Consider the following 7,500-nt stretch of genomic DNA (forward strand, 5'->3'; position numbering starts at 1 on the left):
CGTTGGAAAGGTCCCCTCCGGTGGAGCAACCGACCCAAAGGGCGAAGTCCTGGGACTTTGTGCGCCGGAGCTACGGGCGTTTAAAGGTCAGGCGGTGGTGCCCCGTATCTCGGCCGGGCTTAGGGTTAGAGAGACGAGGGTTGGCTCGTTGGAAAGGGCCGCTCCGGTAGAGCAACCGACCCAAAGGGCGAGTCGATCCGAGCAAAGGCGTCCGAGCTGCGGCCGTGGGAAAATCCGCGGAGGGACCGCCGTATCTCGGCCGGGCTTGGGGTTAGGGAGAAGCGGGTAGGCTCGTTCGAAAGGTCCCCTCGGGTGGAGCAACCGACCCAAAGGGCGAGTCGATCCGAGCAAAGGCGCCCGAGTTACGGCCGTTTAAAGGTCAGGCGGTGGTACCCCGTATCTCGGCCGGGCTTAGGGTTAGAGAGACGAGGGTTGGCTCGTTGGAAAGGTCCGCTCGGGTGGAGCAACAGACCCAAAGGGCGAGTCGATCCGAGCAAAGGCGCCCGAGCTGCGGCCGTTGGAAAATCCGGGGAGGGACCGCCGTATCTCGGCCGGGCTTAGGGTTAGAGAGAAGCGGGTTGGCTCGTTGGATAGGGCCGCTCCGGTAGAGCAACCGACCCGAAGGGCGAGTCGATCCGAGCAAAGGCGCCCGAGCTGCGGCCGTGGGAAAATCCGCGGAGGGACCGCCGTATCTCGGCCGGGCTTAGGGTTAGAGAGAAGCGGGTTGGCTCGTTGGATAGGGCCGCTCCGGTAGAGCAACCGACCCAAAGGGCGAGTCGATCCGAGCAAAGGCGCCCGTGCTGCGGCCGTGGGAAAATCCGCGGAGGGACCGCCGTATCTCGGCCGGGCTTAGGGTTAGAGAGACGAGGGTTGGCTCGTTGGATAGGGCCGCTCCGGTAGGGCAACCGACCCAAAGGGCGAGTCGATCCGAGCAAAGGCGCCCGTGCTGCGGCCGTGGGAAAATCCGGGGAGGGACCGCCGTATCTCGGCCGGGCTTAGGGTTAGAGAGACGAGGGTTGGCTCGTTGGATAGGGCCGCTCCGGTAGAGCAACCGACCCAAAGGGCGAGTCGATCCGAGCAAAGGCGCCCGTGCTGCGGCCGTGGGAAAATCCGGGGAGGGACCGCCGTATCTCGGCCGGGCTTAGGGTTAGAGAGACGAGGGTTGGCTCGTTGGATAGGGCCGCTCCGGTAGAGCAACCGACCCAAAGGGCGAGTCGATCCGAGCAAAGGCGCCCGTGCTGCGGCCGTGGGAAAATCCGGGGAGGGACCGCCGTATCTCGGCCGGGCTTAGGGTTAGAGAGACGAGGGTTGGCTCGTTGGATAGGGCCGCTCCGGTAGAGCAACCGACCCAAAGGGCGAGTCGATCCGAGCAAAGGCGCCCGTGCTGCGGCCGTGGGAAAATCCGGGGAGGGACCGCCGTATCTCGGCCGGGGAAAGGGTTAGAGAGACGAGGGTTGGCTCGTTGGATAGGGCCGCTCCGGTAGAGCAACCGACCCAAAGGGCGAGTCGATCCGAGCAAAGGCGCCCGTGCTGCGGCCGTGGGAAAATCCGGGGAGGGACCGCCGTATCTCGGCCGGGGAAAGGGCTAGAGGCTCGCGGGTAGGCTCGTTCGAAAGCTCCCCTCCGGCATAGCGACCGACCCGAAGGGCGAAGGCCCCGGACCCGAGGCGCCCGAGAAACGGCCGTGGGAAAATCCGGGCATAGACCGCCGTATCTCGGCCGGGGAAGGGGCTAGAGGCTCGCGGGTAGGCTCGTTCGAAAGGCCCCCTCCGGCGGAGCGACCGACCCAAAGGGCGAAGGCCCCGGACCCGAGGCGCCCGAGATACGGCCGCGGGAATTTCCGCGAGCTTCGACCGGACGTATCTCCGGCGGGCGGGGTCGCACGGACCCGAGGCCGGGCTCGTCGGAAAGCCCCGGGACGGACCTTTCGAACGAGACCGGCCGCGCGTCCGGGCGACCTCCGAGGCGGACGCTAGGGGCGCCGGAGCCCCGGACGAGCGAAAATTCCGCGACCACCCGCCCGTATCTCGGCCCGGGAAAGGGCCAGAGACTCGAGGGAGGGCTCGTTCGAAAGCTCCCCTCCGGCATAGCGACCGACCCGAAGGGCGAAGGCCCCGGACCCGAGGCGCCCGAGAAACGGCCGTGGGAAAATCCCGCGGGGGTAGGCCGTATCTCGGCCCCGGAAAGGGCTAGCGACGCGCGGGTGGGCTCGTTCGAAAGGCCCCCCGCGGAGGAGCCACCCACCCGAAGGGCGAAGGCCCCGGACCCGGGGCGCCGGAGCAGCGCGGTAACGAAATTCGAATTTTCGACCGGAAGTATCTCGGGCCCCCGGGGTCGCACGGACCCGCGGCCGGTCTCGTCGGAAAGCCCCGGGCGAGACCTTTCCGACGAGCCCGGCCCCGAGTCCGTAGGACCTTCCCCGGCCGAGATACGGCGCCCGGCAGTTCATTGGCCGATATCTCGGAAACGGGGCGTCGTAGACGCTCCGTGGTATTGGTGACCTTGACGATGCCGGGTCAGACGAGTCGGCCGCGGGCACGGGCCCGGGGGCGCCGGCCGCCAGAGTCGGGTGGCTCGCGCACTTCCAGGCGGGCCGCTCGCGCACCTCCAGGCACCCCGACCCACTCGCCGAGGCCGACCGAGGTGCGCCGTCCCGGCCGCGGACCGGTCGGGGTCCCCTCTCGAAAGGGCAGTAGTGTGAACAGGTGCCATCGGGTATATAGGGGAAGGGGTCCTCTCGAACCAGGCCTTCGAACCCGCGCGAGCCTAGCCCGGCAAGGCTCACCCTCCCCGGCCACGGGTTCGGCCTCCGTCCCCCTGGAGGTCCGGCACCTCCAGGGTCCCCGACCCTGCCTCCCCTGCCCGAGGGGAGGCCTCCGAGGCGGGCCTGACAGGGCGGCCCTCCCTCCTGGAAGTCCGGTTCCTCCAGGGTCCCCGACCCTGCCTCCCCTGCCCGAGGGGAGGCCTCCGAGGCGGGCCTGACAGGGCGGCCCTCCCTCCTGGAAGTATGGTTCCTCCAGGGCACGCGTCCCTACCTCCGTAGCCCAGATGGGTGACTCCGAGGCGGGCCTGACAGGGCGGCCCTCCCTCCTGGAAGTCCGGTTCCTCCAGGGCACACGTCCCTGCCTCCTTAGCCCAGAGAGGTGACTCCGAGGCGGGCCTGACAGGGCGGCCCTCCCTCCTGGAAGTCCGGTTCCTCCAGGGCACACGTCCCTACCTCCGTAGCCCAGATGGGTGACTCGAAAGCGGGCCTGACAGGGCGGCCCTCCCTCCTGGAAGTCTGGTTCCTCCAGGGCACACGTCCCTGCCTCCTTAGCCCAGAGAGGTGACTCCGAGGCGGGCCTGACAGGGCGGCCCTCCCTCCTGGAAGTCCGGTTCCTCCAGGGCACACGTCTCTGCCTCCTTAGCCCAGAGAGGTGACTCCGAGGCGGGCCTGACAGGGCGGCCCTCCCTCCTGGAAGTCCGGTTCCTCCAGGGCACACGTCCCTGCCTCCTTAGCCCAGAGAGGTGACTCCGAGGCGGGCCTGACAGGGCGGCCCTCCCTCCTGGAAGTCCGGTTCCTCCAGGGCACACGTCTCTGCCTCCTTAGCCCAGAGAGGTGACTCCGAGGCGGGCCTGACAGGGCGGCCCTCCCTCCTGGAAGTCCGGTTCCTCCAGGGCACACGTCCCTACCTCCGTAGCCCAGACGGGTGACTCGAAAGCGGGCCTGACAGGGCGGCCCTCCCTCCTGGAAGTCTGGTTCCTCCAGGGCACACGTCCCTGCCTCCTTAGCCCAGAGAGGTGACTCCGAGGCGGGCCTGACAGGGCGGCCCTCCCTCCTGGAAGTCCGTTTCCTCCAGGGCACACGTCCCTACCTCCGTAGCCCAGATGGGTGACTCGAAAGCGGGCCTGACAGGGCGGCCCTCCCTCCTGGAAGTCTGGTTCCTCCAGGGCACACGTCCCTACCTCCGTAGCCCAGATGGGTGACTCGAAAGCGGGCCTGACAGGGCGGCCCTCCCTCCTGGAAGTCTGGTTCCTCCAGGGCACGCGTCCCTGCCTCCGTAGCCCAGATGGGTGACTCCGAGGCGGGCCTGACAGGGCGGCCCTCCCTCCTGGAAGTCTGGTTCCTCCAGGGCACACGTCCCTACCTCCTTAGCCCAGATGGGTGACTCGAAAGCGGGCCTGACAGGGCGGCCCTCCCTCCTGGAAGTCTGGTTCCTCCAGGGCACACGTCCCTACCTCCTTAGCCCAGATGGGTGACTCCGAGGCGGGCCTGACAGGGCGGCCCTCCCTCCTGGAAGTCTGGTTCCTCCAGGGCACGCGTCCCTACCTCCTTAGCCCAGAGAGGTGACTCCGAGGCGGGCCTGACAGGGCGGCCCTCCCTCCTGGAAGTCTGGTTCCTCCAGGGCACACGTCCCTACCTCCTTAGCCCAGATGGGTGACTCGAAAGCGGGCCTGACAGGGCGGCCCTCCCTCCTGGAAGTCTGGTTCCTCCAGGGCACACGTCCCTACCTCCTTAGCCCAGATGGGTGACTCGAAATCGGGCCTGACAGGGCGGCCCTCCCTCCTGGAAGTCTGGTTCCTCCAGGGCACACGTCCCTACCTCCTTAGCCCAGATGGGTGACTCGAAATCGGGCCTGACAGGGCGGCCCTCCCTCCTGGAAGTCTGGTTCCTCCAGGGCACACGTCCCTACCTCCTTAGCCCAGATGGGTGACTCGAAAGCGGGCCTGACAGGGCGGCCCTCCCTCCTGGAAGTCTGGTTCCTCCAGGGCACACGTCCCTACCTCCTTAGCCCAGATGGGTGACTCCGAGGCGGGCCTGACAGGGCGGCCCTCCCTCCTGGAAGTCTGGTTCCTCCAGGGCACACGTCCCTACCTCCTTAGCCCAGAGAGGTGACTCCGAGGCGGGCCTGACAGGGCGGCCCTCCCTCCTGGAAGTCCGGTTCCTCCAGGGCACACGTCCCTACCTCCTTAGCCCAGATGGGTGACTCGAAATCGGGCCTGACAGGGCGGCCCTCCCTCCTGGAAGTCCGGTTCCTCCAGGGCACACGTCCCTACCTCCTTAGCCCAGATGGGTGACTCGAAATCGGGCCTGACAGGGCGGCCCTCCCTCCTGGAAGTCTGGTTCCTCCAGGGCACACGTCCCTACCTCCTTAGCCCAGATGGGTGACTCGAAAGCGGGCCTGACAGGGCGGCCCTCCCTCCTGGAAGTCTGGTTCCTCCAGGGCACACGTCCCTACCTCCTTAGCCCAGATGGGTGACTCGAAAGCGGGCCTGACAGGGCGGCCCTCCCTCCTGGAAGTCTGGTTCCTCCAGGGCACACGTCCCTACCTCCTTAGCCCAGATGGGTGACTCGAAATCGGGCCTGACAGGGCGGCCCTCCCTCCTGGAAGTCTGGTTCCTCCAGGGCACACGTCCCTACCTCCTTAGCCCAGATGGGTGACTCGAAAGCGGGCCTGACAGGGCGGCCCTCCCTCCTGGAAGTCTGGTTCCTCCAGGGCACACGTCCCTACCTCCTTAGCCCAGATGGGTGACTCGAAAGCGGGCCTGACAGGGCGGCCCTCCCTCCTGGAAGTCAGGTTCCTCCAGGGCACACGTCCCTACCTCCGTAGCCCAGAGTGGTGACTCGAAAGCGGACGCGGGAGGGTGTACGTGGCGCACCCCCAGGCCGAAGAGAGGTCTCGTGAGCGGACGCGAGGGTGTACGACAGAAGGCCTGGAAGTCTCTGACTTCCAGGGTCACCGACCCTACCTCATGAGCCCGAAGAGGTGACTCGAATGCGGACGCGGGGGTGTACGTGGCGCACCCCCAGGCCGAAGAGAGGTCTCGTGAGCGGACACGAGAAGTACGACAGAGGGCCTGGAAGCAAAAGCGGGTGACTCGTGCACTTCCAGAAAAGGCAAAAGCGGGTGACTCGTGCACTTCCATAAAGCCGAAAAGAGGTCTCGTGAGCGGACACGAGAAGTACGACAGAGGGCCTGGAGGTAAAAGCGGGTGACTCGTGCACTTCCAGGGTCTCCGACCTTACGGCGCCTTCCGACGCGGGCGCCTCCTCCCGGACGAGCCACGGGAAGGGCCCCTTCTCTCAAGGGGCGGTCGTTTGAACAGGTGCCATCGGGTATATAGGGATGGGTGCCTCGAAGTGGACCTCCAGCGTCCTCCCTCCCTGCGACAGATCCCAAGAAAGGTCTGTGCGCGTCGGTGTGCGATGAACGAAAAACCGTTAAAAGAACTGGAACGGTTGGAACGGACGAAGGGCGTCTGATGTGAGGCAGCGCCCCGGGCGAGTGTCGGCCGAAGGCTCACAATTAAAGAGCTCATACCCGAAAGATGGGAAAAAACGATCCGCCCTGGATCATCAAGGCTAATGCCTAAAAACTAAAGCTACCTTGGGTGATGGAACTCGGCTACGGCCGCAAAACGATCCGCCCTGGATCATCAAGGCTAATGCCTAAAAACTAAAGCTACCTTGGGTGATGGAACTCGGCTACGGCCGCAAAACGATCCGCCCTGGATCAAGGCTACGGCCTAAAAACGGCAAAAAAAGATCCAAAAGTCCCTGGATCAAGGCGCTTCGGCTTAAAACCTGTGAAAAGATCCGCCCTGGATCAAGGCTACGGCCTTAAAACTGCTCAAAAGATCCGCCCTGGATCAAGGCTACGGCCTTAAAACTGCTAAAAAGATCCTAAAGTCTCTGGATCTAGGCTACGGCCTCAAAGACACACGTGTTGTGAGAAAAGATCCGCCCTGGATCTCCAGGCTACGGCCTCAAAGGTTCGACCCGACCATATATGCTCAGACACGGGCGAACACAAAAGCGTAACAACCCCTGTTGGAACCGTCGAAGGATCTCGGCGTCGGCCGTAAAACGGAAACCCCCCGGTCGTCGGTACGCGTGTGGCGGTCGAGGGCCCCCGGCCGCCGGTCGGGCGGGCGCGTGGATAGGTCTCCCGAGCGGTCAAGGAGTCCCGGAAGCCGGTCGGGCGAGCGGCCGGCCCCGGGGCACCCTACCCTCTCGGGCGCACCGACCCCACGCGTTTCGTCTCGGTCGGCGTCCGGGGTTCCGAGACACCCTTATGTATCTGTGTGACAGACGGAGTGGCACACCGTCTGCGGCGGGACAGGGCCGCCGACCGCGATGGAAGTCGAGTGTGGCGGCTTCCAGGGTCCAAGACCCTATAGACGGACGGAGTGGCGACCCGTCTGCGGCGGGCCAGGGCCGCCGACCGCGATGGAAGTCGAGTGGGGCGGCTTCCAGGGTCCAAGACCCTACAGACAGACGGAGTGGCGACCCGTCTGCGGCGGGCCAGGGCCGCCGACCGCGATGGAAGTCGAGTGGGGCGGCTTCCAGGGTCCAAGACCCTACAGACAGACGGAGTGGTGACCCGTCTGCGGCGGGACAGGGCCGCCGACCGTTACGGAAGTCGAGGGGGACGGCTTCCAGGGTCCAAGACCCTATCTGTGTGACAGACGAAGGTGCATCGTCTGGGGCGGGACAGGGCCGCCGACCGCTATGGAAGT

This window comes from Paramisgurnus dabryanus, unplaced genomic scaffold (genome assembly GCF_030506205.2).
Source record: "Paramisgurnus dabryanus unplaced genomic scaffold, PD_genome_1.1 h2tg000223l_1_83714__unordered_in_group0, whole genome shotgun sequence".
In the NCBI taxonomy this organism is placed as follows: domain Eukaryota; kingdom Metazoa; phylum Chordata; class Actinopteri; order Cypriniformes; family Cobitidae; genus Paramisgurnus; species Paramisgurnus dabryanus.